Source organism: Podarcis raffonei, chromosome 12 (assembly GCF_027172205.1).
Source record: "Podarcis raffonei isolate rPodRaf1 chromosome 12, rPodRaf1.pri, whole genome shotgun sequence".
NCBI classification, from domain to species: Eukaryota; Metazoa; Chordata; class Lepidosauria; order Squamata; family Lacertidae; genus Podarcis; species Podarcis raffonei.
In genome coordinates, this window is record NC_070613.1 from 44,059,417 (window position 1) to 44,084,207 (window position 24,791).

Here is a 24,791-nt window from a genome sequence, read left to right on the forward strand (position 1 = left end):
TTTTGTGGTTCATGCTGTGGCCACAGACATGTGACCTGATGGTGAGTTTGGGGTGACCCTGAGGATCCATGTGGATCCATGCTTTGTAACCATGTGTTTGCACCATTGTGGCTCCATGAAACAGTGGGTGCGTGATTTTTTGGCTGCAGGCTGTAGCCATGGACATGCTATGTGATCTGATAGTGAATTTGGGGTGACCCAATGTAAAAATCCTGAGGTACATGGGCTTCTAACTCCCCCCCTCCCAGGCAGCCTCCGCTAGCGTCCCTTATCTCTCTTGCAACCCCACCGATCAGCTGCTTCCTTTCAACACTCCCTTCCCTCTTGTTTGCCTTAGTGTCTTTTCCTTAGCTGGAAGATGGGGCAAAGCCATTGTTTACAGTGTGATTCCACAGTGGATACTGAAGCCACCATGCATTTAGCAAGCTGCTTGCTGAAAAGTAGGGTGGCCGTGAAGTCCATCCCATTTTGTAGCCCTTTCCCCAACTCCATGCTGATCTCATTGCGACTACAGAACTTACCGTGACTGACAGAAACATGCTATCCTCTTCACCTGAACCTTCCCATCAATGCGTAACTGATGACCCCATACCCTTACTTCTTCTCTGTATTTTAAGTACCACCAACTCTGCTGTAGCAATGTGGTAGTGCCTCAGGAAGCTTGACCAACAGCACCTCTTCCTTCTGCACTGGCATACCATAACACTTAGTAAGAAATTCTGTCCAACATGTGCTCCTATATACCTATAGTGAAGTCAGTACAGGCGTCTCCTCACTTACATGTGCTCGAGTCAAGCGCGATCAGGTATAAAAAGGTAAAGGGACCCCTGACCATTAGGTCCAGTCGTGACCGACTCTGGGGTTGCGGCGCTCATCTCGCTCTACTGGCCGAGGGAGCCAGCGTACAGCTTCTGGGTCATGTGGCCAGCATGACTAAGCCGCTTCTGGCGAAACAGAGCAGTGCACGGAAACGTTGTTTACCTTCCTGCCAGAGGGGTACATATTTATCTACTTGCACTTTGATGTGCTTTCGAACTGCTAGGTTGGCAGGAGCAGGGACCAAGCAATGAGAGCTCACCCCATCACGGGGATTCGAACCGCCGACCTTCTGATCAGCAAGTCCTAGGCTCTGTGGTTTAACCCACAGCGCCACCCGCGTCCAACGACCAGGTATACATGCATTTTAACTTTTCCCTGCGACCAGGTATAAGTGCAGGGAAATAGTTAAATTGCATGGAGATGCAATGAGGTTGAGGGAACGTTCTTTCATATGTGGTGGACCTGTAAAAGAGTATTCGGAAATAATCCATAAATGAATTGAAAAAGATGTTTAAAAGTGCTCTCCCCCCCAAAACCCCGAGTCCTTTTTGTTGGGGATAATTCAGACCAAAATTCCCAGGTGTCGAAAAAGGTTATTTATGTATGCCACTACTGCGGCCCGTGTTTTGTTAGCCCCAAAATGGAAAACGAATGAGGTCCCAACTAAAGAAGAATGACAAGTTAAGCAGACGGAATATGCGCAGGTTGCAGATTTAACATCTAGAATAAGAGAACAAGAAGAATATGTGTTTAGAGAAAAATGGAATATTGAATATATGGGGGGGGGAATTGTGCACACTTGAAAACGTTGGCAGCGTTAAAATAAGTTCTGATGCATGTAATAATGGAATACTGAACAGTTTAGCTTTTGTAAAAAAAATGCAGGGATTTGTGATATGCAAAATGAACCATGGAAAGAGAAGAAGGGAAGTCATTGATATTTTAAGGATGTTTAAATGAGTATTCTAAATTGTAAGACAGATAGATAGATAGATAGATGATAGATAGATAGATATACTTCAAAAATAAAAAGGGCAAAAATGCCCCCTCAAGAACGGGAAAATGGCAAAAAATGGCACAGAAAGAGCAGAAAAACAGCTAGCAAGCCCATTAGCTAAAGTGGTACCTCAGGGTAAGAAGAGTTTCAGGTTAAGAACGGACCTCTGGAACGAATTAAGTTCGTAACCAGAGGTACCACTGTACAATGCTTATATGCCAAAGTGCTCAGCAAGGATTGGTCCATAAAGCCCCAAAGTCCCTCAATGGAATCTGATGGATCAAAGCAATCCACAAATGCAAATGCCCATCATTTTGTAGAGGCCATGCGACGTTAGGTTTTACAGGCAGTGGGTGAAACATACCAGGAGGTGGGCCGGGGGAGTCAGTATAAATGATAAGGAGAAACAGAGGTACCCAGAAGTTTGGCAAGGGTGCATTAAAAGTTCAGCGCGAAAGCTTGAGCATACGAATGCAGTTGTCAGTCAGACAAAGAGCACCGCTTCCGATGTTGTCAGTCATGTACTACTGAGAACTACAAAGTTTCCCCGTGAACTGGTTAGGGCCCAAGAGAATTCACCAGAAATGAAAAGCTGAATGAAGAAATGTCAGGAAGGCAGTGGAGCATGCAGGACGTGATGTATGAAAAGAGGATTCTTAAGCCAAGGAGGTCCAAGAAAGAAATATAATTTCAAAGTGCTTCTTATGTGCAAACAAGGCAATTGCCTGTGCTGAGCGTGGCCTAATCCCCTAAATATTTCAAGCACCAGTCTTCAGTTTTGCCAGGGCAAAAGCATTTTCAAAGTTATATTACAATTTCTTAGGTTTTTATGGGAAGCCGTTAAGAGGGAATTGAAGCAGAGAAAAGACCCTTTCAGGTTTTTATGACAGGCCTCACAAATTGTTTTATATTCAGAGGAAATGGCTGTCCCTTTCCTCACCAAGTATAGTAATGATACCAGGAAATGGTTACCTCAGAGAAATCCATTTTAAACCAAGTATTCCTTTTCCCCCTCTCCCTTATTTTACATTAAAGAGAGTTTCTGGAGATACTCTAGTCATTAAATAGCTTGACATCCATTGGCCATGTTGAAATGTAGAGGTGTAGAGCCAGCATCATACCGACACCCTGCTAGAATTATTTATGAAAGCCTCCGCGAGAAGAAAGAATATGGATCTGACAAATAAGCTGCTTAACCTAGAAATTCTCTCGGAGAAAGGGAGCAAAGGTTCCCGGGAATAATTTAGGATTTAGTCGCTTCTGTATCTTATACCATTTAAGTTGGAAAAGCTACTTATTACCATTCTCCTTTTGTGTAATGAGAGCAGAGGGGAGACAGCTCGCAGCATCAAACAAAAGAAAATGCTCACATGCCTGGGTCCAGAAACCTGCAACAGATGTAGAAACTCTGATGCATGCATGTTTTTGCAGGCCCATAACATGAGGTGACCACCCGGTACTTCACAGAGCACGGTCTTCTACTTAAAGGGGTGTCAGAAGACAGGCATGAAACGTGATTTGAAGTCCACAACATGTTATTCTTTGAAGGAGTACTACTTGAAAATGATTTATAGGTGATATTTAACTCCCAGTAGGCTTGCTAAGATGTATAAGACAGAATCAGATAAGTGCTGGAGATGCAAAGAGGTTGAAGGAACGTGCTGTCATATGTGGTGGACTTGTAAAAGGGTAAATGAGTATTGGGAAATAATATATAATGAACTGGAAAAAAAGTTGTTGTTGTTTAGTTGTTCAGTCGTGTCCGACTCTTCGTGACCCCATGGACCAGAGCACGCCAGGCACTCCTGTCTTCCACTGCCTCCCACAGCTTGGTCAAACTCATGTTGGTAGCTTCGAGAACACTATCCAACTATCTCGTCCTCTGTCGTCCCCTTCTCCTTGTGCCCGCCATCTTTCCCAACATCAGGGTCTTTTCCAGGGAGTCTTGTCTTCTCATGAGGTGGCCAAAGTATTGGAGCCTCAGCTTCAGGATATGTCCTTCCAGTGAGCACTCAGGGCTGATTTCCTTCAGAATGGATTGGTTTGATCTTCTTGCAGTCCATGGGACTCTCAAGAGTATCCTCCAGCACCATAATTCAAAAACATCAATTCTTCGGCGATCAGTCTTCTTTATGGTCCAGCTCTCACTTCCCTACATCACTACTGGGAAAACTACAGCTTTTACTATACGGACCTTTGTTGGCAAGGTGATGTCTCTGCTTTTTAAGATGCTGTCTAGGTTTGTCATTAACAGCATCTTAAAAAGCAGACACACACACACACACATATTGGTTTTTCCAGATATTTTCCATCAAAACATCCATCTTGTATACAAAATATAAAATCATTTGGCTATTTCAGCCTGAGACTAACCCTCCTCCTCAACTAATGGTTTTCCAAATTAATCTCTAATATGCATTTTATTTTTAATAATGACCGCTCCCCACATTAAATGGTCGTGTGCAGCCCCCTGGACTGTATACGACACCATTAACACAGACTGGGCTTGGCCTTCGCCAGGCGGGATACCTGGAGGTCTCTACCTACCTCAGCCTAACTCATAATCTTAGGTAATCAAATTATAAATTTCCTTTAGCAATAAATGATAAATTAAACCTACAAAACTTCTTGTAACCCTACGAGAGATGTCAATCGTTTAAAGTTGTCTTTTAAATACAATATAAATTTATTCCAGTCTTTCAAGAAATTCTGGTCCTGCTGGTTCCAAATTTTTCCAGTCAATTTCGCTAATTCAACCTAATCCATTAATTTCATCTGCCATTCTTCTTTTGTTGGTATCTCTTCTTGCTTCCATCATTGGGCTAATAACATTCTCGCTGCAGCTGTAGCATATAAAAACAATGCTTTATCTTGTCTAGGTATTTCTCTGCCAACAATTCCTAATAGGAATACACCACTGACATGCTGTAATCAATAAAGTTGTGGCCAAATTAACGCCAAAAATCTTAAACAAATATTCTGTGTCCTGTGTGATTTATTTTGGAGGGGGTTTGGGGGGTCTTCTCACGCAAAACACTGCTCATATGTTCCTATGTAACATTTTAGCTTTTTTTACTGCATTCAAACTCCACCCCACCCCATCCAATGTGTGTACACAGCCCAAGTCCCACTGAACTCAACGAGGTTTACTTCTGAGACTTCATGTGTAAGTCTTACAGTGCACAATAGATAAAACAGCATGACTTCAGATGGGTGGTAATGACAATTAAGCTACTGGAAGATATTTCTGCATGTGGCAAAGCTACCCTGTGACTGGGCAAACCACTGAGCTAAAGAAATTGTGAGCCACGCGAAAGTGCAGGGGCTCTGTAGCTCTGAAACTCTATGGAATCAACAGATGATGGGTTTTTAAGAAAAAATCTCCTGGGTCTGGCAAGTCATAACTATACAGCTCACAGCGGATCTTGCACACAGCTAAGCAGTCTACCCGGGATACTGTGTTTCAGTACACGGAGACAAGCAACTTGGGTGATATATTGAGGCTAGTGGCCTCGCTGAATCTCTCTCTCTTCTGCAGCAAAATTCCTGCTAAAAGGCACATGGTGATGGATCATTTCAAATGAAGTAAAAATACAAGGCAGGATCGTTCCTTTTACCTCCTCCCCCCCCCTTAACATTCTGGTTCCGTTGTCAAGTGCTTAGCAACGAATCACAAGGATATGTGAGGGATTTGAGGTTTGGCAGTAAACTGATGAGATCACAAAGCTGCACAACTCTCAGATATATAGGGGTGCCCTTCAGAAATAAAAGCACAGCCCGTCAAGTATTCTGCAATATATAACATCCCGTGGCAGTGGGTAATGTCATCACAAGTTTAACCAATAAGCAGCGCAGGAAAGTTACACTTATTGTCTCACAAGGACACAGAGGCAAAAGTTCTCTTCCTTCATCCGAGTGTCAAAGGCAGTATTTTATTTTATACTTTAAAAAAAGATTTGGGGTCTTACCGCCACAAGCAAATATCTAACTAACAAGTGGAAAGATATTTTATATGAGGAGGCCTGCATGTCAGATACCAAATAGTAGGTTTTGAAGCTGAAATACTGAAATTGATTATTATTATTTTTCATTTTGAGGAGGACTTAGTTTGAGGTGAATTGTTTAATCATCATGATACAGTCGAGGGGCAGGTGTAGCTGGTGAGGTGGGATGGGACCTACTCTTGCCTCCAGCCACTGAGCAGCACCCAAGGGACTTCATGACCTCATCAACTGATAGATGACATCAGAGGTGGAGAAGCACCTGCAGGAACACGGCTGCTGATTGGCCAGCAGCATCACAACCACACAACACTGTTCACCAGCCACCCAAGTCTCTAATTATGCATCTTATTACGTGCCAGTGTGGATATGGGCTCCACTCCCTCAGCTGTTGCTGTACGTTTCTGAGCACAATTCAAAGTGTTGGTGCTGACCTTTAAAGCCCTAAACAGCCTTAGTTCAGTATACCTGAAGGAGCGTCTCCACCCCCATCGTTAAGCACGGACACTGAAGTTCAGCTCCGAGGGCCTTCTGGTGGTTCCCTCACTGCGAGAAGCCAAGTTACAGGGAACCAGGCAGAGGGCCTTCTCGGTAGTGGCACCTGCCCTGTGGAAAGCCCTCCCATCAGATGTCAAAGAGATAAACAACTACCTGACATTTAGAAATCTAAAGGCAGCCCTGTTTGAGGAAGCTTTTAATGTTTGATGCATTACTGTATTTTAATATTTTGTTGGAAGCTGCCCAGAGTGGCTGGGGAAGCCCAGCCAGATGGGCGGGTTATAAATAATAAATTTATTATTATTATTATTATTATTATTATTATTATTATTATTATTATTGCTGTGTTGTGGGTACAGATGGACAATTCTGTCACTTTCTGTTTCATTCAGTTTCTTATTTTTCCAATATTAGCTCAGTTCTCCATATTCCCACATCAAGTTGCAATTTGTTTTAGTGCACAGAATGGTAGAAACATAGCGTTGGAAGGGACCCCAACCCCCTGCAATGCAATAAAAACCCATCAGCATATTAGTAAGTATTCCTCCTGACACACATTTGTGTATGCAGTTTTGCCTGATTTGCACCTTTTTTTTGCAAAGCAATTTCCCCCGATGAAATGGGGGTTTTGTATATTATTTTCACTAATTGATGCATGCTTTACTTCGTTTATGCATTTTTGCATCCATGACTCGTCTGGAGAATTGTACTGTGGCATGCACGTTTTGAAAGAGGGCTGTGTTTCAGTTCATGCACTGTTTCAGAAAATGCGGATTACCGTATTTTTCGCTCCATAAGACGCACCTAGTTTTTGGAGGAGGAAAACAAGAAAAAAAATATTCTGAATCTCAGAAGCCAGAACAGCACAAGGGATCGCTGTGCAGTGAAAGCAGCAATCCCTCTTGCTGTTCTGGCTTCTGGGATAGCTGCGCAGCCTGCATTCGCTCCGTAAGACGCACACACATTTCCCCTTACTTTTTAGGAGGGAAAAAGTGAGTCTTATAGAGCAAAAAATACGGTACGTAGGCTTGCCTTTAAACAGAAAGAGAATCAACTTCCTCCCCCCGTTTCTAGCTGGGAGCTACACTACATCAAAATGTAGGTGCATGGATTTTATTTAAGATTAAGCGCGATAGCTTGCTTGTGAGATATGGAAATAAAAACTGAAATATGAAGTTTTAAAAACATGCAGTGCTGTGCATTGTGAATGCCCCTTATGTGATAAGCTACCAATATCATGCACTAAGCAGTGCGAAGCTTCACAAGAACATTTACTAAACCACCATCAGCCATTTACATCTGACACTATCTTATCTAGGTCCCTAGTTTTGAAGCAACTTGGTGGTTCTCAGCAGAGATATCTGAGGCGGCCTAAAAATAAAGATGTCATATCCTCTGCCTTGATAGATTATCGAGTGTTCTCAGTAATTTGTCAGGCTCTTGGTGCCAACGGCTGCATGGTGAAGTGCCGAACTAGTCCATCATTTTGGGCTGGAATACAAAGCGTTTGCTCCAGTACATCAGGAGCCCAAAATGAATGTGCATCGTTGTAATTCAGACAGCTGCCAAATTAGTTTTACCATGATATCCATCTTGAAAATATTAAAACGCCAGGATTTTGTGTTAATAATTTCAATGGGCGAGGTGATGGATTTATTTAATATATTTTTGCACAATTGGCAGTGGGCCAAAGCTGGCGACTACAGGGTCTAGCATGCTGCTAAGGAAAATACTCCCAAACCTGGTGGCGTTCAAACGGAGGCTGTAACATTACATCCTTCCTTCCTTCTTTCCTTCCTTCCTTCCTTCCTGGGCATCCTTTTCCTTCTTCATCATACCTTCAAGCTGACTACACATGTATGTCTGAGCTTAGCAACGAAAACACCATTTTTGAACTTAGATTACTTTGGAAACCTAGAGTGGATCCACACTCACGGTTTTTAAAGCTAAAGAAGGATTAAGGAATGTTTTTTATAACATATATGGACACATGACGTCCTACTTTTAACGTTCATAATGTGTTATTAAAATGTGACACCAGAGGGGACTGCAAAGCAACCAGCAGTAGGCAGACGGCATTTTGATGAAAAAAACAAAGGTAAGAAATGCTTTAATTTACAAGTATGTCCCAGGAAGTTTTGGAACGATATATCTAATATTGGAACAATACTAGATATATCGTTCCAATAATGTTAAAGAGATGAGTGTAGATCCAGCCTTAGATAGTAGTTACAAACCTGCCTTCATTACGCTTCAAGACCTAGATTATGTAAGTAAATACTTTTACTTTTTCACCAAAAAAATGTTTGTGTGATTGCTGTTTTTAAGGGAGGAAGGGGTAATACCAGGGGAAATGCAGCCTGCCTAAAAGCATCCTGGATTATTATTTTTAGAAAGTTAAATCAACTTTGTCTAAGCCTCCAAGTAAACTGCGAATGATGGTACTCTATTGATTTCACTCATGTGAGCAAAAAAGGATAATATCTAAACAATAGATCCTCTCCTAGTGTCTAAATGCATTCCTAAAGTAACAAACACACCCAGACCCACGACCCAACCTGCATTCAGATGTACAATGCCACAAAAAATATTTAAACTGGTTGGGATATTAATCTGTTCTGAAGCTAACAATCTTTCTGGATGAAACCACATTTTAAGTGGGTTATCATGGAAGCTTCGTAGCATTTTGTGATCAACGGAACAGATAGCCCTCCATTTTTTTTTTATTCCTCTAAAAAAAGGCTTTCTGCAGCTACTCTGGTTCTTTTACCAAATAAAATTGATAAGGGTATTTGCAGAAATTCATGCTTTCTGTCATTACATCTAATGTATATAGGTTAAAGCTTCCACAGACAGAGTCTATATTGTGTCTGTCCTGAAAGCAAACAAAATTCCATGTGACATGCTTATTAACTGTAGTGCAGGGCCATGCAGTTGTGCATTCTTGGCCCTGCTTAAGAGCAGTCAAGTTGATTTGTACCTTGTCGTATCTTGGTTCTCGAACATAACACATTCTGAGAGTCCATTTGACTCCCAGAACCATTCAAAAACCAAGGCGCGGCTTCCAATTGGCTGCAGGAGCTTCCTGCACTGAATCAGAAGCTGTGTTGGACATTTGGCTTCCAAAAAACATTCACAAACCGGAACACTCACTTCTGGGTTTGCGGTGTTTGGGAGCTGATTTGTTCGGAAGTCAAGGCATTTGACTGGTTTGGGGCAAAACCCTAATATCTCTCCCTCTCTCTCTCTCTCCCTCTCTCTCTCTCTCTCTCTCCCACACACCATATATTATTTTAGACACCACTCTCATGTTCCCCTTTGCTGTCCTTTTTTCTAAGCCAAGAAACTCCCAACGCTATAACCTTTTCTCATAAAGGAATTGCTCCAACCCCTTGATCATTTCGGTTGACCTTTGCTGAACCTTATCCAGCGCTACAATATTCGTTTCGAGGTACAAATATTGAAAAGAAGTTGGCACCGATATAGATTTATATCCTTGCTGACTTCAATCTCAGACCTGTGATAGAGAAATCTCACCCAAATAATTTACTATAATATATATATATATATATATATATATATATATATATATATATATATACAACGGTGAGGACTACTATTTCAGCAGAAACAAAGAACCACCGATTCTGCATTGTGCAACTGTTTGTAGCTTATGCACAGCACTGAGAACAAAGTGAGCACTGTAATCAATATATCGCGTAAAAGACAGTTACAAGGCAACAGTGGAAAGGATGGCTGTGTGCCTTAGGAACAACCATATAAAATTAGAAAGAGAGTCACAGTGCAATCAGTGCGCTCTCTCTCTCTCTCTCTCTCTCTCTCTCTCTCACACACACACACACACTTTGAAAAATCTCCTTCCTTTTTTTATTTGTTAAATTTGCATACTGCCCCTATACCTGTAGACCTTGGGACTGTTCACAACACAAGATCACAATATAAAAAACACAAAATGCATAATAAAAACAAAGACACCCCAATAACCCGCCATTCCACAACACATTTAAAAGGACACCAGATATCTATCGGCCTGGTTTAAGAGGAACGTTTTCGCCTGGCGACTAAAGGTGTACAATGAAGGCGCCAGCTGAACCTCCCTGGGGAGACCATTCCACAAATAGGGGGGCCACTGCAGAAAAGGCCCGTTCTCGTTTCTACTAGTTATCCAGCTACTTTATGCAAATATACTACGGAAGAAACATGGCTGCTTCATCTGAAATAAAGCAGTCCTGAAGAGAGGGAAGGGGCAGTGCAAAAACTCAAGGTTAGCCTATGCTCTGTTTTATAATGTTCAACTATGGTTTTAACCCAGAGACGAGGAACCTGTTAGCCATGCTGGCTGGGGACTCCAATTCCCATCAGCCCACCAGTATGGCCAATGGTCAGGAAAGATGGGAGTTGTAGTCCAGCAACATCCAGAGGCCCACAGGTTTCTTACCTGGGTATTACCCCCCTCAGCACTCCTCCTCCCATGGCTTTCTTTCCTGCCAGCCTTCCTCTCAGATTTTGGCTGTTTTAACCTGATCTGAGTTTATAAAAAGATAAAGGTAAAGGACCCATGACAGTTAAGTCCAGTCACGAACGAGTCTGGGGTTGCGGCGCTCATCTTGCTTTAAAGGCCGAGGGAGCCGTCCACAGACAGTTTTTCCAGGTTACGTGGCCAGCATGACTAAGCTGCTTCTGCCGAAACCAGAGCAGCGCACGGAAATGCCATTTCTTTCCCGCCGGAGTGGTACCTATTTATCTACTTGCACTTTGACGTGCTTTCGAACTGCTAGGTTGGCAGGAGCTGGGGCCGAACAAAGGGAGCTCACCCCGTTGCAGGGATTCGAACCACTGACCTTCCGATCGGCAAGCCCAAAAGGCTCAGTGGTTTAGACCACAGTGCCACCCGCGTCCCTTGATCTGAGTTTATATTTCATGTTAAAGGGCTTTTACTGGTGACTAATGCTATAACCTTATTATAGGGCAGAAAAATCCTAATCTGGCCTGGGGGGTGCTTGGAGCGGAGAGCTTCTACTGCATCCAAAACTCTGCCAATCAGGGTGGAAGGTGAGGGGCAGTTTTTATACCAGCTCTAAGGTGGTGCAGCAGAGGACTTGGATGATAGCCATCTCAAGGAACTGGATAGCCTTTAAGTCCAGTGGGTTTTGTGGCTGTCTCAGCTCTGTCCATTAAATGCCCTGTTTCTGGACCCTCCATCAGCTGCTGCCAGTGATAGCCCCCAACTTACTCCAGTAGAGGTCAGGCATCCACTACAGGAGAGCCCCCAACATTGGTAGTGCTCCCCGCCATCAATGGAGGCCAGCAGAGAGGGGTCTGTGTTTTATCCCATGCCCACCATCAACAGGGGTGGATTGCAGCCATAGTACGTAATTATTTTAACCTGTTGACTTTATGATGTTTTTATGATGCAATCTTCTTTGAGTTGGCTTTGCCCAAGGTGGTGGCATAAAATGGGCTGAAATAAATGAAAATCAAATGAATAGCCGAGAAACCTGATTGATGGGTTGGGTGGCCCAATGACCTATTTCCTGAGCTTAATGCAGCTCAAGTGCTGAAAACTATACTTCCACGTTTGTATAAAGTCAGCCTAATTAATAAGAGGAACCAGTATGACTAGCTCTACTGTAGAGTAGAATCTAGTCTTAGTTTTAGCTGAAACATCCATTAGCCATTGAATTCACACACACACACCTAATTGCGTGCACAAGTTTGCAATGAAACTTTAGGGGAAATGTTAGAATTCCTGCTACGTGATTGCAGTCATGGGATTGTTGTCAATCACATGACGGTGTATGTTTTGGCTCCACAAAGTGGGAAGTGACAGAGACGGGATGTTTGTGTTACTGTGTTCTGTGAAGTGGGACTCTTGTCCTTTGTCCTTTCTCTTTGCTGTCTGATGCTAGAGAGAGAGGGAGCCATGTTGCACTGCTCCGTGTGTGTTTATATGAAAATAAAGTAGATTAGCCAAAATGCTGAGTTGCTGAGGTCTGTTACGCAAGCTGCGAAGACTCTGTGGATCCCTAAGTGTGCTGATGTCTGTTGGCATCGGTCGCTGTGATGTTTGGGCTGAAGAAAGCTTGTGAAGCTCCCGAACGATTGACCAGGAAGGAGAGAAAATGCCAGTCGAGCATGTGTCTCTGCCAGGGTCCTGCTCCAGTGTAGGACAAGCTCCTGACAGTTTGCAATGAATCTTTAGGGGAAATGTGAAGGGCTATATTTCAGGACTGGGGAATCTTTAGCCCTCCAGAAGTTGTTGGACTACAATAATTCCTAACCACTGGCTGTGTTGGCTAGTGCTGATAAAAATTGAACAACACCAGGAGAGCCATAGGTTCTGCAGGCCTGGTGTATTTCAGCTTAAATGATTTTTTCTGCTGCTAAAAGGCTCTGATTATTTCTTGCAACTGATTCCCCTGGTTTGGTTTGGTTTCGTAAAACGTTACGAATAAAGTTATCTTATCCTGTTCTTCTAAGAACAAGGTAGTTACTTTTGCATCCAGAGACAATTTTTTGCTTTTTGCAAGTGTGCAATTACCCAGAAATAGAAATGTTGATCGTTGGTCATTTGCACTTCAAAGTCCAAACTGATGGATCTGATCTGACTGTGCAGCTGAGCAATTTCATAATGCAGCAAACTCACAGTCCTTGGTGCCATCTGACACTAATGGTGAAGCATTGATCAAACATACGCTCCTTAGACTGATTGTTTTCAGGCTGGCTGTCAGATGCAGATTCCGTTGCTTACAGTCAAGTTCTACAAGAATGCCACAAGCATTCCCTACAAAGTTTTGCTTTAAAAGCTCAGTAATCTTCATAAGGGTGACCACCCTTCCCCTTGCATACTTCTACCTATACTCAGCATAGGAAACCAGCCATATGAACAACCCATATTGATGCTCATCAGTCCATACCAACCAGATCAGCAGAGGTTGAAGCCCTCCACTAACCTGAGTTTTGTGAATCCCTAGTACAGTGGTACCTCGGGTTAAGAACTTAATTCGTTCCGGAGGTCCATTCTTAACCTGAAACTGTTCTTAACCTGAGGTACCACTTTAGCTAATGGGGCCTCCTGCTACCGCCATGCTGCCGCCATGCGATTTCTGTTCTCATCCTGAAGCAAAGTTCTTAACCCGAGGTAATATTTCTGGGTTAGTGGAGTCTGTAACCTGAAGCGTCTGTAACCCGAGGTACCACTGTAGTGAAATAAGGCACACCTGATCCTTGATGTTAGCCCAAAGGAGGTCCAGGCTGGTTGCTTTTACAGCATATCAGCAACATATCTAATCCGTGTGACCTTCTTCTTCCCTTAACTCAGACCCTCCAAGTATCCCTATTTTCCAGGGACCATTCCAGATATACAGAAGCCATCCCAGTTTCTGATTTGATCCTGGAATGTCCCACTTTTCCTTAGGACGTCCCTATTCTCACTGGAGAAATGTTGGAGGGTATGCTAACTGTGCTATTATCAGGGCCGTCTTAAACATATCTGGCGCTGTGGTGCAAAGATCCCTCTGGCGCCACCCCACCCCCCATTTCCCAGAGTTGCCGACCTTTTTCAGCGACACGCCCAGCTTTGCGGGGCTGGAGGAGGCGGGCAGCTGCTGGAGGGCAGCTCCTCCGGGGGGGAAGAGGTGGAGGCTGGACGCGGCGGCTCCTGGCTCAGCTGGCCGCTTCTTGCCATGGCGGCCACGACAGGTGGAGGCTCTGGGCGTGGCAAGGGCAGTGAGCTGATGCTGGGAGGCACTACATCCAGCCTCCCCTCTTCCCTGGTGCCCTGACGCCCCACACCACTAGCCTCTATGGGTAAGACGCCCCTGGCTATTATTTCCCCCAGTGCATCCCTAACCTATGCTAGCATTACTCCCTTCCATTTTTCTTTTTTATTTGTCTGTTTCCTCCATTGCTGTCCATCTACATAATAGCTTAAAGGTATAGGGACCCCTGACCATTAGGTCCAGTCGTGGCCGACTCTGGGGTTGCGGCGCTCATCTTGCTTTATTGGCCGAGGGAGCCGGCATACAGCTTCCAGGTCATGTGACCTGTTATGTACTGAAGTTCTCACCCAGCAGGGGGATACTGTAGATAGTTATGCAAATGAAGGGTCGAAAGTGACTACAGTAACGTTGTACTGGGGCTCTATATAAGCAGGCTGACTGAGCCCTTCAGTTCAGTTCTGTTCTGGCCTCTGAATAAAGAAGAGCTGTTTGAAGAATCGCTGTCATCCGATATGTTTGCCCATAACCTAACATGGCCAGCATGACTAAGCCATTTCTGGCGAAACAGAGAAGTGCACAGAAACGCTGTTTACCTTCCCGCTGGAGCGATACCTATTTATCTACTTGAACTGGCGTGCTTTCGAACTGCTAGGTTGGCAGGAGCAGGGACATAATAGCTTACTCCTAGTCAAAGAGACTAGGTGATGGACCTGAAGAAAGAAGAAAGAAGGGAAGCACGTTAACATTGCTAGGCTGTTGCAAAGCCATCTGTCTCTGGGGGAACCTTGTTTCTTCCTGCCTTGGGGACAGAGGCAGGTCTAAATATCCTACTTGCCCAATGGTATTCTCGTCATTCACTCTTTGGGGTACTGCACAGGCCTAATTCAGCCTCTGCCAATTAATACTGCACAAATGCAAAACAAGTGTCTCTTCTTTCCAGCCCCATCTTTAATCAGAAAATTTTCTTGAATTATGGCCCTGAGATCTAATTTTTCATTTTTACTTACTGAAGCGCTCCTTTCTTGTGACTATGATAAGTGATGAGTGATTAGGATAAGTGATGATTACAGCTTCGCTAAAGTTACTCTTTTTACATCTGTGGTGTGGCTGAATGAGAGAAGACAGGCACATCAATTATACTGAAGATTTCATTTCCACTGTCATCACTGACCAAGATATTGCCGTGCACACCCACACGCACACCCACACACCCTTCTTCCTTCCCATTAAGGCCAAATTCTGGGTCAAGCTGACTTTCTAGTTTGATCTTGCAATTGCAAACCTCAAATACGGCTTTGCCATCATTAGGTGTAATGTGGCAGCAAGAGGGAAGACTTTTTATTCTATTGCGGCCTGACTTTCCCTTTTAAAAATCAAAAGTGCCATTTAACCTCACAGTAGAAAATAACATTTTTGTTGAGGCAAGCCTTTAGCCCTTGAGATAAGCTTATGGGGTTGTATTCACCCAAGTCCTTTTCAGAGCAGACCCACCAAAATTAATGATCCCAACTTAGTCTTGTCTATTAACCCAAAGTGCTTTATTTTAATAATGTTCTACCTGCCACCTTCTAATGTTTTTCCTCTCTTTTTTTGCTCTTTATTGTCTTTTACTACATTTGTATTGCTGTCAGCTGCCTTCAACCCCATTTGGTGGAAAGGTGAGATATAAATCTTAAAAATAAAAGAATAATGACCCTCTAAGGCAACGGGGATGCTGGTGGCGCTGTGGTCTAAATCACTGAGCCTAGGACTTGCCAATCAAGAAGGTAGGCGGTTCGAATCCCCGTGACAGGATGAGCTCCCGTTACTCGGTCCCAGCTCCTGCCAACCTAGCAGTTCAAAAGCATGTCAAAGTGCAAGTAGATAAATAGGTACCCCTCCAGCGGGAAGGTAACTGACATTTCTGTGCGCTGCTCTGGTTTCGCCAGAAGTGGCTTAGTCATGCTGGCCACATGACCTGGAAAAAGTGTCTGCAGACAAACGCCGGCTCCCTCGGCCAATAAAGCGAGATGAGCGCCACAACCCCAGAGTCGTTCGCGACTGGACCTAACGGTCAGAGGTCTCTTTGCCTTTACCTTTTTAAGGCATGTTAGGCTGGTCAGGCAGGTGCCCGGGGGCACTGAATAAGTTCAATGGTTGTGCTGGAACTAATCGCAATATTTAGCACGCGGGTGGCGCTGTGGGTAAAAGCCTCAGCGCCTAGGGCTTGCCGATCGAAAGGTCGCGGTTCGAATCCCGGCAGCGGGGTGCGCTCCCGCTGCTCGGTCCCAGCGCCTACCAACCTAGCAGTTTGAAAGCACCCCCAGATGCAAGTAGATAAATAGGGACCGCTTACTGGTGGGAAGGTAAACGGCGTTTCTGTGTGCTGTGCTGGCTTGCCAGATGCAGCTTTGTCACGCTGGCCACGTGACCCGGAAGTGTCTGCGGACAGCGCTGGCCCCCGGCCTCTTGAGTGAGATGGGCGCACAACCCCAGAGTCTGTCAAGACTGGCCCGTACGGGCAGGGGTACCTTTACCTTTTTATGCTGCTTTAGAATGTTGTCATTTCCCATATATTACCTTATCCTTACAATAACCCTGCAAGATTCGTCTGCACTATAACACAGATGTGTGGTGAGCTGAGATTGCAAGAATAGTGAGTTGCCCGAAGTCCTTTGCAACACAATTTTATAAATGTCTGAGCAGAAGTCCTACTGAGTTCAATGGCACTTATTTCCAGATAAGCGAGTAGAGAGGATTACAACTTTAGTGAATTAATGGTTGAGGCAAAATTTGAAACAGAAGCTTCCCTGTTTCACATTCTTAGCTACTGCACTGCAATGACCTTCATATATCTCAGAGCATAGATTTCTTACACCCAAACTGACCAGTCCTGTGCTCCATTGGTCACAGAATCATAGAATTGTAGAGCTGGAAGAGACCAAGAGGGTCATCTAATCAAATCTACCGCAATGCAGGAATCTTTTTGTCCTATGTGAGGCTTGAACCCACGACCGTGAGATTAAGAGTCTCATGCTCTACTGAGTGAGTTATGTCTATGTGAATCGTTTCCTAGCGCTTCATAGGTCCTCTTTCAGCCCAGATCAATTCGACAGGCAGTGAGCTGCACATTAAAATGGAAGCTTATTTTGCTAGAGAAACCAGTAGCTGCAGAACAGTAGAAAGCAAAGCGACCATTTGAAATCTCAAAAAAGGATGTTGCAACTATAGTGCTTCTCTGAACCATGCAACATATGGAATACTTAATTACAGGAAGAAAATTATATGTTCCAGCCGAGAGAGTAACCTAATCAATACTGTTTACACTCAACTCTAATTCACTTGTCCTACAACTCATTAAGTTTGAGATGTTATTGATTATTTTCCCCTCCCCCCGCAACCCCCTCCCAGTAGATGGCTCAGTGGCTAAATAAGAGCATTTATATATATATATGAGGTCTTGGGTTGAGTTTGAGCCATAAACCTTCATCACATCAGTTTGGTGGGTCTTACCTGATATCCATGGCAAAACTGAGAAGAGAACTCACCCAGAGCAAAAATAAAATAAAATAAATGCCAGGACTAGAGCCAGGCATAGGCAAAGTCGGCCCTCCAGATGTTTTGGGACTAGAAGTCCCATCATCCCTGACCACTGGTCCTGTTAGCTAGGGATGATGGGAGTTGTAGTCCCAAAACATCTGGAGGGCTGACTTTGCCTATGCCTGGACTAGACCTGCCCTCGGCCTTCTGAGAGGAAGACTAGGATAGAGCGTGAAGTGAACTGTGAATTCATTTTAATTATGTTGCTCAGCTTTTCTGTTTCCAGCTTCACCTGCTATGGCTTTTGTCCATTGACCGAGACACAAATAATACAGTAAGCCTCAAGCCGTTAAACCTCATTTTATGAGGTAAAGTTGATGCCAGGAAAGAGAGGCACTACAGTGTCGCAACCCCAAACCTCACCTGCAGGCTACTTTCTTTCCCCATTTTGCCTTTTAGCATTACTAAAATGATTTTGGAGGAGGAGGAGGAGGGGAAGAAGAAGAAGAAGAAGAAGAAGAAGAAGAAGAAGAAGAAGAAGAAGAAGAAGAAGAAGAAGAAGAAGAAGAAGAAGAACACACACCAGAAACTCAAACAAGCCACAGTTTCAATCCCCTGCTAGAGATTAGGCTCAAAAGCCCCAGGTTTAAATGCTAAGAAGTTGCTATGGCAGCAAATTCAGCAGTTTCTGTATAAGGAGGCCAGGCTGCTAAATGCATCCTCAGCATCTTTGCAAAATGACAGCTTCCAGGATTCCTTGGCTAGGAGAGCCAGAATAACAATTAAATCAGGGCACATCTTTATGGGAGACAAACGTGTGTGCAGTTCACAACTAAAACCTGCCCTACACCCTTCAGGGCTGGCCCCAGATATTTTGCTATCTTGAGGTGAAGGAAACTGAAAAGGTGAATCCTACTTCACCTTTGAGAACCAGTGACACCCATCATCACAGCTCAGGTCAGCAAGGTTGCTTAGGGGGTGGCAGGGTTGGTCATGTGGCACATCCTTCTTGAGGGGGCCTGGGGGGCTGACACTGCTCTCTCCCCACATACTCCAGCCAGCCCAAAACCTGGTAAATCAGGAATATGGACGGGGAGCTCTGTTCCTTTTTAACAGCAGAAGCAACGACTGCCGAAGGGCTTTATGCACTGGGAAGGTTGGAAGGCAGATCTGGCCTGGCAAACAATTTCTTTGTTAGGTAGGCTGGGGTCAGGGAGGGACTGGGGCCAAAATCACCCAGTGAACTTTCATGGCTGAGCAATGAAGCAGCACTGGGTTCAAGGCGGTGTGAGTGGCTCCCCCCCCCACAGGGTGCTGAGCTGAGGGGCCACAAAATTGGGAAGATCCACATTTGAGAAGATCCACTTGGGGGCACCAAATTTCTGCCTCGCTCAGGGTGCCCTGTTAGCAACGATTACCACAGACCCTGCAAGTGTCCCTATTTTCCAGGGACGGTCCTGGATTTACAAAAGCTGTCCCAGTCTCTAATTTGATACTGGAATGTCCCGCTTTTCCTTAGGACGTCCCTATTTTCATCAGAGTAATTTTGGAGAGTATGGATGTTTAATGTTTCATTATGTTTTTATATATGTTGGAAGGCATCCAGAGTGGCTGGGTATTATTATTGAATAAAGGTAAAGGGACCCCTGACCATTAGGTCCAGTCGTGACCGACTCTGGGGTTGCGGTGCTCATCTCGCTTTATTGGCCGAGGGAGCCGGAGTACAGCTTCCAGGTCATGTGGCTAGCATGACTAAGCCGCTTCTGGCGAACCAGAGCAGTGCATGGAAACACTGTTTACCTTCCCGCCGGAGCGGTACCTATTTATCTACTTGCACTTTTATGTGCTTTCGAACTGCTAGGTTGGCAGGAGCAGGGACCGAGCAACAGGAGCTCACCCTGTTGCGGGGATGCGAACCGCCAACCTTCTGATCGGCAAGTCCTAGGCTCTGTGGTTTAACCCACAGCGCCACCCGCGTCCCTTATTATTGAATAGGACATCTCTATTTTCATTGGAGAAATATTGGAGGGTATGTTACCAAAGCCCGCCCCTGAGGGAAGTGAATCCAGGTCTCCCTAGCAAAGTTAAATAGGCTAACTACTACACCCGCCTTTTCCTGCTCATTGTTTTATGACTGTCAGCTGATCATAATCAAATGGATATTATGCTGTGTACTGCCACTCTTTGAAATAGGGGTCATATTTATGAACGAAGTGAAGCAGTGCACTCTGCCTAATGGATATACAAAATGGATCAGACCCTGCCAGCCCCCCCCCCCCCCACATACCACTCTACATCAGGATAGATTGACTGAGTTTACTTCTACACCACTTTCCCACTTTTCGGCTGAGCCCAAAGCAGGTTACAGCAAACATTTAAAACAGGGGCAGGCAACCTAAGGCCCAGGGGCAGGATGCAGCCCAATCACCTTCTCAATCTGGCCCGCGGACATCCGGGAATCAGCGTGTTTTTACATGAGTAGAATGTGTGCTTTCATTTAAAATGTATCTCTGGGTTATTTGTGGGGCATAGGAATTCATTCATTTCCCCCCCCCCTCCAACAAAAAAATATAGTCCGGCCCACCACATGGTCTGAGGGATGGTGGACTGAAAAAGGTTGCTGACCCCTGATTTAAAACATCAAAATTACCGACGAAAGAAGAATGGAGGATGAAGTTGATGGACTATGCAGAATTAGATAAATTAACAGGAAGGATTCGAAACCTGTGAGATCAGAGATTTTTAGAAGACTGGAGTAAATATATGAACTATTTGAAAAGTTATTGTGATGAACAGACTACACTAGTAGGACTACAAGAAGTTTTGTAAGGTGGATTATTTGAAATAATGCAAGAAAGACTAAGAAGAGAACTATTAGTTAAGGGCAAATAAATGTAATATAAAATTAAGAAATGCAGAATAAGTGATAAAGAACAGGAAATCATCAGAGGTGTTGATGGAAGTCTAAAATATTGTATAAGATGAGAAATTATGTTGTATGACTGTTGGAACTGATATGTTTAAAAAATCAATAAAATGTATATATATAAAAGAAGATTTAAAACATCAAAATACAGAGCATTGGAAATACAAATGTACAAAATGTAGAACATGTCGGTAAATTCAAAAATCAACAACTGGGCAAACACAAAATAAATCAGGGCTGATATATTCCACCAGCACCACCCTGCAGTGCCGTAGCAGGGGTTGTCAGTGCCCGGGGCCTTGTAGAGGGGTGTGTGGGAAGGAGGGAAACAGACGGAGTACGCATGCGCATTAAACTGCCTAACGGCGTCTACCTCACCCAGGAGCTCACAGCAGCAGAGATAAGAAAAGAAGAGTGGTTCTGTTGTCTGGGGAGGTCACTTCCTGGTTCGCATGGAGAAGCTGTTTTCAATGGAGTCCAGCAACAGAAGCATGCAGCTGCACTGAGGCAGGACCAGGTGTTGACATTTTGCACCCCTAACAATTTTGTGTCTGGGGCAACTGCCCCTGTGCCCCTCTACATCACTGCCACACCAGACAGGTTCTAAATATTTCAATAGCTACACAATAAGTAGACATTCAGATTCCTCCATCACTGTATCACCATGCTAGAGAAAGTTGCCATTGTTTGCATCCTGTCCTTTGTGAATTGTTTTAAGACACGGGAGCTCTACCAGAAAAGAAAAGGAAAACTAACTTCACATACCACTTTGCCTTCAGTGCTGGTTCTACTGCTGACCTCGGTCATTCGCACTGCAGGCAGGGGAGAATGTGGTCTCTACAATCTCCACAGCAGGACCCCACATTCAACCTTCATGATTTGAGATTTTTCAGGCACTTCTTTTGTTCTTTCTGAAGAAGAGAAAAGGAAGCTACTCTAGGATCCACTTTTAAAAATCATGAAATATGAGAATTGCTACCCAGAAGGAGAATGATGGATGACCCGTCAGGAATGATTAAAAAACAGCAAAAAAGAGGGCATGAGTTAACAGATAAGCTGTCTATGGTTATGATTATGACTATGATATTCATTATCATTATTAAGAGATATAGAGAAGCAGCCATGGCAGAGTTTTCAGGACCAGGGCCAAGGAACAAGCAAGGAAATCGCAAGGAAATTATGAGGCTCTCTAGATGTCATTTTTATTGTGTACCCAACGGCGATTTGTACTAATGATGGTATCAGGGCGGTTAGACATGATCCCACATAAGCATAGAAAAGTTCCAGAGATAATTAAAATGTTTATAGTAATAAAAATAATTTCTGTGTGGGTAATTTTACTTCTGGAACTTTTCTATTCTTAATGTGTCATATCTATCTATCTATATGTTGTTGTTGTTTAGTCGTTTAGTCGTGTCTGACTCTTCGTGACCCCATGGACCAGAGCATGCCAGGCACTCCTGTCTTCCACTGCCTCCCGCAGTTTGGTCAAACTCATGCTGGTAGCTTCGAGAACACTGTCCAACCATCTCATCCTCTGTCGTCCCCTTCTCCTTGTGCCCTCCATCTTTCCCAGCATCAGGGTCTTTTCCAGGGAGTCTTCTCTTCTCATGAGGTGGCCAAAGTATTGGAGCCTCAGCTTCACGATCTGTCCAGTGAGCACTCAGGGCTGACTTCCTTAAGAATGGATCGGTTTGATCTTCTTGCAGTCCATGGGACTCTCAAGAGTCTCCTCCAGCACCAGAATTCAAAAGCATCAATTCTTCGGCAATCAGCCTTCTTTATGGTCCAGCTCTCACTTCCATAAATCACTACTTGGAAAACCATAGCTTTTACTATACGGATCTTTGTTGGCAAGATGATGTCTCTGCTTTTTAAGATGCTGTCTAGGTTTGTGTGTGTGTGTGTGTGTGTGTGTGTGTGTGTGTGTGTAGATGTATATAGAGATGTATACAGAGATATATAAAGCAAATAACCTGAAACAAGCACAAATGAGCTACTGTTATATTATTGATTTCTAAAAATGGTCCTATAAACGCTGGGTGTTTTTCTCTTTTTCCTTTCATAATATAGCCATGCATCTTCTTTCTCTCTCCTTTTTCTTTTAATCTTGCCACTCGGTATTGAGCTGCTCACAATGACTTCTAGATTTCCCCCCACTCAGTTGTGAGCGGCATATTGAGAACCTGTCAATTTGTATGAATATTTCCCCAAATTATCCTTTTCCATTTCCACACTCTTGCCCGTATTGATTTTTTCTTCTTTTTTGGTCCACTATTATGTTACACAGTTGCCTACTTATTTGGAAGCTTTGTTGACTGACCACTTCTTTTCTGTCCTGTAACTTTTTCCCCCAAAAAAGACAGAGAGCTAAAAGAGCGTTCAGTTGGATTTCATTGCACCATTGCTTTTGTATGACTTTATTATATGCTTTCCCAATCTTTTATTTCCCCCCCTCCAAGGACCCTGCTGAGAAATTGGATCTCCATGGGAGCACCTCTACCTGCGGTGAAGACTACCTCAGACATCACACAGCAGCAAAGAGAGCAGCAAAGAATCCCGTATAGTATAACAGATTGCCTAAATTGCCCCCGTCTTATTATCCACTCTTTTCTCTCTCTCCATAATTTCTTCCTCTACCACTTTGGATCCTGTTCAACTATCACTCCAAGCACACAATCACACAGACCGCTTTTAAGCACAATGTTCCTGTTGATACACTGAGGGGAGAAATGTGAATCCAGTTTCGTTACTGCTTCATGCAGAACTGTGGAGCTCAAGCTCCAAATATTGTCCAAGGGGGAAGAGATATATTGAGCATTGCTTTGTTTTGTTCTAAACTCTTTCAGTGTTAGCCTTAAGAAATAGTTGGCTCACATTTTCCTTTGCTATCAGAAATGTACTTTTTCAAAGGTGGCGCAGAGGGAAAGGGAGAGTGGGAGAGGGGGGGGAGGGAGGAAAAGAAAGAAAGAAAGAAAGAAAGAAAGAAAGAAAGAAAGAAAGAAAGAAAGAAAGAAAGTATCCAATGAAGTGGGATAAAGTGCCAAAAAAAGATTGTAAGAGGCACTGTTTGCGTGGACAGGCAGAGTCCCCCCAACCCCAGGCGACCCCAGAGTGGATTAATGACTCAAGACAGCGTGCTGTGGGATTAAAATTGGCCACAACTTTATTAAGTTTCAGGTGTAGGGAGACCTTGGCTCAGGCACTGGGCGTTTATCCTTCCCAGTCCCCAGCCGGGGATCTGGGAGACTTCAGGGTTATCCAGAATGTGTGGGGATTGGGCTGGCTCTGGAGAACATACAGTATGTTCAAGCAGAGAGACCGTACCCCATTTTGCAGCCGTTGGAGGAGAGACCAATGACAACCTTCTGGCATATGGCCAATGCCTCACCTCAAGACCCCTTTAACGGGGAACCCTGGTATCCCTGCTGCAAGGGGTCACCACTTCATGCCCCCCCCCAATTTAGGAAGATAGACTAAAGGATTCCGCCCAAGGCCTGAAACCGCCAAAGTTGTGACGTTTTGCTACGGGAAAGGCAAAACCTGCCAATGCAGGGAAATTCCTTTCAGGCCCTTCAACAGCGACCCTGACATAGCAGTGCCCACGTACCTGTGGAGAAGAGGTTAACCTGCAAAAGAAGACTTAACTGAGGGAGAGGAGGGTGGGAGAAGCTCTGGAGCCGACTGCCGCTTCACAGGTAAGATTCCCCTTACCTGGCCAATCCCCTGGCAACGCCTCCCCAGGCGGGATTGGGTGATTAGCTGAGGTAGGCAGAGACCTCCAGGTTTCCAGCCTGGGGAGGGTGAAGTCAGTCCGAACTACCAGGAATCGCACTGGGATCCAGGGGGCTGCATGCGACCACGCAAAAGGCGCCTCCATTTGATGTGAGGAGCGGTCATTACTTGTTGCTTATAGGATTGGCCTCTGCTGCTTTCTGTTCAGATAACACTGCTGACTTTTTTCAATAAGACATCAGTATCTGTACACGAAGGTTCGAATCCCCGCGACAGGGTGAGCTCCCGTTGCTCGGTCCCTGCTCCTGCCAACCTAGCAGTTCGAAAGCACGTCAAAGTGCAAGTAGATAAATAGGTACCACTCCGGCGGGAAGGTAAACGGCATTTCCTTGCGCTGCTCTGGTTCACCAGAAGCAGCTTAGTCATGCTGGCTACATGACCTGAAAGCTGTACGCCGGCTCCCTCGGCCAATAAAGCGAGATGAGCGCAGCAACCCCAGAGTCGTCAGTGACTGGACCTAATGGTCAGGGATCCCTTTACCTATCTGTACACGA